This window comes from Trachypithecus francoisi, unplaced genomic scaffold, assembly GCF_009764315.1.
Source record: "Trachypithecus francoisi isolate TF-2019V2 unplaced genomic scaffold, Tfra_2.0 Lachesis_group5, whole genome shotgun sequence".
NCBI classification, from domain to species: Eukaryota; Metazoa; Chordata; class Mammalia; order Primates; family Cercopithecidae; genus Trachypithecus; species Trachypithecus francoisi.
This window is the reverse complement of record NW_022681470.1, coordinates 97,319,650-97,327,930: the sequence shown is the minus strand read 5'-3', so window position 1 is coordinate 97,327,930 and position 8,281 is coordinate 97,319,650. Positions and strand designations below refer to the sequence as shown.

General features: G+C 50.5%; 1 protein-coding gene across 1 annotated transcript in view; it reads left to right on the top strand.

The window, feature by feature from the left end:
• The first annotated feature begins 3,158 nt into the window (after positions 1 to 3,158).
• Positions 3,159 to 8,281, top strand: part of CGN (cingulin) — a 28,798-nt gene continuing 23,675 nt past the window's right edge. The window contains exon 1 of the mRNA XM_033195801.1: positions 3,159 to 3,314. The gene's annotated coding sequence lies outside the window, so the exon portion shown is untranslated. The remainder of the gene's footprint in view (positions 3,315 to 8,281) is intronic.

Genomic DNA, 8,281 nt, shown 5'->3' with positions numbered 1-8,281 from the left:
CGAGCCACTGTGCCCGGCCTTAACAGGTGATCTTTGAGAGAATAATTCAGTAGAGTTGCTAGTGGTATCAGTGAATCTTGGAGAACTCAGGAAAGAATTGCAGGACAGGAATTTGATTCCAAATTCCCTTCTTTGATGGAACCTCCGATTTACCTAAAATTTTCTCTATTATCCCATTTCACAAAATAAAACTACTCTCTTGAACATCTATCAGTGTTATTTATTTCTTCTTTCTGGATATTACATTTGCTGTAATATTCTGCTTTTGCAGTATTTATAAACTGGCCAATTTTGTCATTTCTTTTTTGAAAAACTTTTCTTCTTCTTATTTTTTATATAGATGGGGTCTCACTGTGTTTTGTTGCCCAGGTGGGTCTTGAATTCCTGGGTTCAAGCGATCCAACTCCAGGGCTCAAGCTATCCTCCTGTTTAGGCCTCCCAAAGTGCTGGGATTAGAGGCATGAGTCATCACGCCTGGCTCTGCAGCATTTCTTAAGGAGAGGGATCACCTGTCTTCTGAACTCTGGAAAAAGACCAGGGTGTCGCCTTTGTCACTTGTGCCTGGATGTCCCTCTCAGACTGAGTGCTTCCTTGAAGAACGGATGACGAAGGCGGTGACTCAGAGGCTCCCACTTAACCTTGTAATCTGTGTTCATGGTGCTGGGTAACCACCCAAGTTGGTATTTATTACAAATATACTAAGTATCCTAATAGCTAAGGTGTTATCTAGGAGAGTTTAGGCGCTTCCGCCTTTCCAATATCTGGGTCAGTATCCCACATTTAAAAAAAAAAAAAAATCTCCTTACAAAAACTTGAGTGGGCGCAGTGGCTCAAGTCTGTAGTCCCAGTACTTTGAGAGGTGGAGGCAGGCGGATCACTTGAGTTCAGGAGTTCAAGACCAACCTGGACAACATGGAAACTCCGTCTCTACTAAAAATGCCAAAATTAGCCTGGTGTGGTGGTGTGCGCCTGAATTTCCAGCCACTCAGGAGGCTGAGGTGGGAGAATTGCTTGAGCTTGGGAGACTGTGGCTGCAGTGAGCCGAGATTGTACCACTGCACTCCAGCCTGGGTAACAGAAACTCTGTCTCAATGAAAAAAACAAAACTAAAGCAAAATCAAAAACAAAAAACCAAGGCCGGGCGCGGTGGCTCAAGCCTGTAATCCCAGCACTTTGGGAGGCCGAGACGGGCGGATCACGAGGTCAGGAGATCGAGACCATCCTGGCGAACACTGTGAAACCCCGTCTCTACTAAAAAATACAAAAAACTAGCCGGGCGAGGTGGCGGGCGTCTGTAGTCCCAGCTACTCGGGAGGCTGAGGCAGGAGAATGGCGTGAACCCGGGAGGCGGAGCTTGCAGTGAGCTGAGATCCGGCCACTGCACTCCAGCCCCGGCGACAGAGCAAGACTCCGTCTCAAAAAAAAAAAAAAACAAAAAACAAAAAACAAAAAACCCCAAAACAGGCTGGGCGTGGTGGCTCACGCCTGTAATCCTAGCGCTTTGGGATGCCAAGGCAGGCGGATCACTTAAGGACAGGAGTTCAAGACCAGCCTGGTGAAACTCTGTCTCTATTAAAAAATACAAAAAATTAGCCGGAAATCAATTGAATCTGCGAGGCGGAGGTTGCAGTGAGCCGAGATCGCGCCACTGGACTTTAGCCTGGGCGACACAGCAAGACTCCGTCTTTTTTTTTTTTTTTTTTTAACCCAAACCAAAAACCATCCCATGGGAGTGTCTCTGCACCTATTCTGGTTCAGGGGGCTGCCCAATAAAAGAAAAATAAGAAAAAAAAAATTTTTTTTAAGGTCTTTTAAAAGCCACCCAGTGTTCAGGAGGTGCGCTCCTGGAAGGACATTTCCTCTTCTGTCCCCACCCCCACTACATCTTTTTTGCTGTTCCTCCCCAGGGAACGGGCCGGTTTGATCGCCCTAATCCTTATATACAGCTTCCTCTGGAATGCAGAGACTTTGCATCCCAGCTGAGGAGCTGGTAAGTGGACTTTACCCTATAGGACCCACACCTAGCTTTTGAAGGCTGGGGGAGGGGCGGAAATGAGCTCCCGAGAACAGACAAGAATCTGGGCTGCATCGAAGATTCCTCTTCTACTCCAAATAGGTACAGGGTAAATATTTGTTGTAACTAAATGAGAACAAAATTCTGAGCCCAGCAACGTAAACTAAGTCAATCTCTTTTTTAAATATCTCAACGGTTAACAGCTAGGTGCCAGCTTCAATGTTTTAACTGCAGCTGGTATGAGCGAGGTTCCTGCAGTTTGCAGAGCCCCTAGTCTTTACTCTTTTCTGGGAACTGGGATCAGCATCCCTAATTCTTGAGAGGCTAACTCTAAGGTGGATTTACAATTTGGGGTTGAGTCCCTTTCAGTTTAGAACGAAGGTCATTCCTATTCTGGTAAATTTGCGTCCCCGGTTTCCATTCATTCAGTCAACAAATATTTATTAAGCATGCAGTATGTACCAGTCCCTGTTGTAAGCGTTTGGTGTGCAGCAGGGCACAGAACAAGAGATCCTTGCTCTGGTGAGGCTTATCGTAGGACGGGAGGCAAAATGATGAAAATGATTTTGAAAATCATGTTATTAACTAGAAGGTGATAAATATTACATAGAAAAAGATGTCAGGCTGGAAAATGATTGCGGAGGCCACGAGATAAAAGAGAATCCAAGATTAGGGTTCTGGTTCGGGTCAGGGAAAAGGGAGACGAACTGAGGTGCAGGAGGCTCTGAAGTCGGGGGACAATGGAGATATCTTCTGCAGAAAGCGACGAAAGAGCACTCTGGTTCCTGCAGCGGTAGGTGAAGAACAGAAAGGGCCCTGGCCGGCGATTCCCTTGGAGTAAACCGGAGGCAGGAGGCTGTTTTCTAGCAGAGCCCAGAAGATGCTCTGGCCGACGGCTCCCGGGGTCTTGGCCGGCGGTCACTCACAGCCATCCGCGACGCCCCCAAAATGGCCTCCGCGCCCCTCGCCGCCCCGCCCCGGCGCTCCGCAGCCCGCCGGTCCACGTGACCCGGCCCGCCCCTCGCGGCTGGAGACCCCGGGTCCCGGTCCCCGCGGCGGAGGCCCCGCCCCCTACGGGAAGCGGACCAACCGGAGCTGGGAAAGGCGGGGCGGGCACTGACGGCCCGCGGGGGTGGAGCTCTGCAGCGGAGTAACAGGTTGGTGGGAGGTGGAGAAAGGAGGGAGCGCCGAAGACGAGGGGGAGGGCCGGAGCTGCGCGTGCTGCTCTGACCTAGCCGGAGCCCGAGCCTGAGCCGGAGCCGGATCGCACGCACGCCTGGGAGCGCCGAGCCGGGTCAGGGTAAGTGGACCCGGAGTGGGGGCCAGGGCACCCGAGAGGAAAGCGAGCCCTCAGGGGTACCTTTGAGGGGCGGGCATCTAGGCGGAGTGAGATGCCCCTCTCTAGGGCACAGGTGCCGAGTGGGAGACGGGAGGAGGGGAGGTTGGGGCGGGGTGGGGTACTGATTAAGAGCCGACCCCTACCCTGAGGTGCCAGATGCAGATGGCTGGGAAGGTGCCAGGCAAGGGGCACCTGGGGCGAATGCTGTTCCCAGGGCATGAAAGCGTTTCAGCGCCAGATCTCTCTGGAGGTCAGACGCCAGCCCTAGGGGCAGAATTTCTCTTGGAGACGGCGGTGGCAGGGGGAAGGAGTTAGTCCCAGCTGAGTCGGGAACTGCTGCTGCCTGAGGTGCAGACTCGCCAGGGGAGGGCATCTGCAGGTGCTGCTTGCCTGAGGTTCTTTCCCGCGTCCTCCGGTCTCAGCTGGCCCCTGTCACCTCCCTGATGGCTTTGAGATGACTCTGAGGTGTGGGATCTTTTCCCCAGCCCTTCACCTCCGGCCTAAGGCAGTTGCGAATCAGAGACACTGAGGGGCAGATGAGAGGGCACTCTCGGCTCTTCGCCAGGTGTACAACCATTAGGCTTTCACTTTCTGTCCTTTGCTTTCGTGCCAGGGAGAATCGTTCCTTCTTCTTCATGAGAGAGAGAGAGAGAGTACTCCCGAAGAGGGGGATATGAGGAAGCATAGAGCCCTGCCTGGGCCTGCAAAATATTGATAAATATTAATACTTATTTCTCAGGAGGCCCCTTTCTGGGGGCGGATGTCAAACCCTTTCTCCAAGTACACATGTATTTTTTCTGTGGTTCTAGATGGGGACCATTGGATGAGGTTTGGGAGCCCAACCAATTTCCTTGATGGCTGGAGGAATCCCCATTACTCCCTGAACGCCCCCCAGGCATCCCTGACTCCTAAACCTTGGTGGCTGTCAGAATGGCAGCAGGCACTATTGGTGCAGGAAATAGGCAGGACTCATCAGGAGACCAGGAGACTAGGGAATTTACAACTCCAAATCCCCAGGACAGATGAAAGGTGCACCTTGGGGCCCAGACAAGACTGGAGGCAAATTTCTTTGCCTTAGGCAGGTAAGGGAACTAGAGTCAACCTTAGCTTGGCCCCTTTGAAGCCCTGCCTGAGGAAGGTTGTTGTAATTGGGAAATAATTAGCAACCGCTATGTTTGTAGATGGGCTGCCTACACATGCCTATGCGTCTTTTCTTTCATCCTGGATGTTTGGGAGTCTGGGGGCTGGCTCTGGGGGACTGCTAATCCAGAGATTTGCCGGACTTTAAGAGGATTCTGGCTTCCTAGAACCCTTCCTGTGTTTCCCAGGCTGTCCTGCATGCCATTCCCCTTGTGGGAGGTGAGGAGGGTGTAGGGCTTTTCTCTCTGTGCCAGGGAGGGGCGAACTGAGGGCCAGGGAGGTGGCCAAGGCAAGTGTGGGATCAGGAATGCAACTTTGGGAACCTGAAAGGGAGGGGTGGGGGGAGACAAAGTCTCCCTGTCACATACTGGCCTGTCACCAGGTTCTTGTTCATCTGCTCCTCCTGCCTGTTCCTTCCCTGCCCTCTGTCCTCTCCTTTAGAGCTTTGGCTTTGCCATGAAGGCCAGAGAGCCCCTGCCTGTGGTCTTGCCCCTCTTCCTCCTCCGTGGTGTGGAATTTCTCTGGTCTGCTTTACAAGCTGCCAGTGTATTCTCCCTGGCCCCCTCCTTCCCCTTGCCTCTCAAACCAGTCCAGCCAGTTTGCAGGGGCCCAGTTCCTCATTGTGTTTTTTTCCCTACTGGCCAAGCAGCTCTAGCCTGGCTCTCAGGTTTCTGCTTTTTCAGTGGACCTAGGCAGGAGTCCACTTGGGGGATTCTTTTTGGATCCACGGGGAACCTTCTTATCTCTTAACTATGAGAAAAAGGGTGCTGAATCATCAAGGTCACTGAGCTGTCCTTTTCTATTTCGACCATTTGCTTTCCTTGTTACCTCTGAGGGGGTTCTAATCTCTATACCTCAAGTTCTCCCATTTTCTAAATCTGCCGATTATTTAGCATCTAACATATTGCCTGGCCCTGTGTGAATCAGTCCTTCCTCCACACACCCGAAACCACCCCACCCCCACTTCCTGCCAGAAGTCCAGAGACCCTGTCACTCCTAGTTGGAAACCAGATGCATATGGCTGGGCCAGAGGTGATGGAATTGGGGCAGGGCAGGCTAATGAGTAACTCAGGGAGAAGTGGCTGTCTGGTACAGGTGTAGAGTGTTCTCCCACTGCTTGCAGGCAGGAAAGGCAGAGGCAGACAGATGCAGCTGAATTAAATTGTGGTCTGGTCTCTTCCTGGAGTACAGTTGGTGAGGAGAGCCCTGGGCATGTGACAAGGGAGAGAAAAGCAGGGTCAGGCATTGGTGAAGGCACAGGCCCTGGATTCCATGTTGCCTGGCCCTTGATCACTGTTTACCTGCCTGCCTCTGGGGCTTACGCAAGGCCTCAGAGCTGCCCTGCTGCCTTGGTCCCGCCCCACTGTCCTCTGTAACAGAAGGCGGGTAGGTTTCGGATTTTCCATGTTGAATCATTTAGAGCCCTGCTTTCTGACCCACCCCAAAGATCCCTTCAACCTTCCTGGCCCCTGATCCACATGTCCTTGGACTGAAGGTGATTGAGGTTAGGGAGTTAACCTAATCTGGGACCTGGGGGAGTGCTCAGCACTGCCTCTGAATAATTTAGTGCTGTTGTCCAAGGGGCTATGCCCTCTGCTTGGCCTAGGCTGGGAACTCATTGACCTGGATCTGGAAGATCAGTAGATGTACTGACAGGGTAGACAACATCATGAATAAATCATGTGGGCTGGGCGCGGTGGCTCACGCCTATAATCCCAGCACTTTGGGAGGCCGAGACGGGCGGAACACGAGGTCAGGAGATCGAGACCATCCTGGCTTACATGGTGAAACCCCGTCTCTACTAAAAAATACAAAAAAAAACTAGCCGGGCGCGGTGGCGGGCACCTGTAGTCCCAGCTACTCAGGAGGCTGAGGCAGGAGAATGGCGTAAACCCGGGAGGCGGAGCTTGCAGTGAGCTGAGATCCGGCCACTGCACTCCAGCCTGGGCGACAGAGTGAGACTCCGTCTCAAAAAAAAAAAAAAAAAGAATAAATCATGTGGCTTCCTGAAAGCCGGCAATCTAGGCACATCTGGTTCTAAGATCATGACTACATAGGGCAGCAAGGCTGAACCAGGAGGAGGTCCTGTTGCTAAGAGGTCCTGTTACTGAGGCAAGTAGATTTGTCTTGGGCAAATCTCCCCACTGCTGTGCAAGTGGGCTTTAGTTCAGGATACAGCCTTTAACAAATATTTGTTGACATCTACCACATGCCCAAACACCTGGGGATACAGTGGTTAGCTGATAGCCATGGTCTTTGCCCTCCAGGAGCTTATTATCTAGTAGGGGAGGAGACAGACAAGAAATAATTACTCCAATAAATGTATAAATATAAACTGGAATAAACCTGCTGAAGGACAACTATAGAGCATATAACGTGGATCTGATCTGGTTTGTGGGAGGCTGATTTGTGAGAACTGACCTTGTTTGTGGGAGTCGTGGTCAGGGAAGGCTTCTCTGAAGAAGTGACATCTTTCTATGAACCAGGTGAAGCCAAAAGTGCCTGTTGATCGAAGTAGCATGTGTGAAGGATGATATTGGTTGTCAGCTTTGTGATGGTCACAATGCTAAATGTTTTCATGTTTAATATCTTGTCTTTTCTCTCCTTTTTATTAAATTAGAACCCAAGTTCAATAAAGTACAAAAATCTTTTTTTTTTTTTTTTTGTTTGAGATGGAGTCTTGCTGTGTCACCCAGGCTGGTAGATCTTGGCTCACTGCAGCCTCTGCCTCTCAGGTTTAAGCAATTCTCCTGCCTTGGCCTCCCCAGTAGCAGGGATTCCAGGTGTACGCCACCATGCCAGGCTAGTTTTTGTATTTTTAGTAGACATGGGGTTTCACCTTGTTGGCCAGGCTGTTGTTGAACTCCTGACCTCAGGCGATCTGCCTGCCTTGGCCTCCCAAAGTGTTGGGATTACAGATGCGAGCCACTGCGCCTGGCCTAAATAAAGTACAAAGATCTTAAGTGTGTAATTTGCTAATTTTTTATCGCTGTATATGCCCATATAATTATTTATTTATGCATATGGCTGCATAAATATCATTCTTACAGATAATAACCTTGTGGGGCATTATCATTATACCCATTTTACAGATGAGGAAACTGAGGCACAGAAAAGTTGTGGGTTTTTTGTTGTCGATGTTGTTTTTGAGACAGAGTGTCACTCTGTCACCCAAGCTGGAGTGCAGTGGTAGGATTACAGCTCACTGCAGCTTCAAACTCCTGGGCTCAGGTGATCCACCTGCCTCAGCCTCCCAAGTAGCTGGGACTACAGGTGTGTACCACCATACTCAGCTAGTTTTTTTTGTATTTTTTGTAGAGATGGGGTTTTGCCATGTTGCTCAGGCTGGTCTCAAACTCCCGAGTTCAAGTGATCCACCCACCTTGGCCTCCCAAAATGCTGGGATTACAGGTGTGAACCACCATACCAGAAAAGTTGTGATTTGCCTGAAGTTGCATACACCAGGTGAAGAGCAGAGACAGGATTCCAAACCAGATCCTGACTCTAGTCCAGTGCATTTTCTACTGGATGAGTGGTTTGGAGAACTACTTTACTTGTCTGCCTTCACAAGCCTTTTAAGATGGGGTGGTAAAAGTTTGTGTGTGCTGTCTCCTCGGGGAGGGTGCGTTGTTTTCATCATTTTCTCATGGAGTCCCAGGGCCAAAAAGATGAAGAATCATTCCTAATAAAGGGCTCTTCTCTCCCTGTTCCTTTCTCTTGAGAATTGCTGGGAATTCTAAGAATGCCCTTCTTCAGATAGGAGACCTTCCCTACCAAGCCCTTTGTCA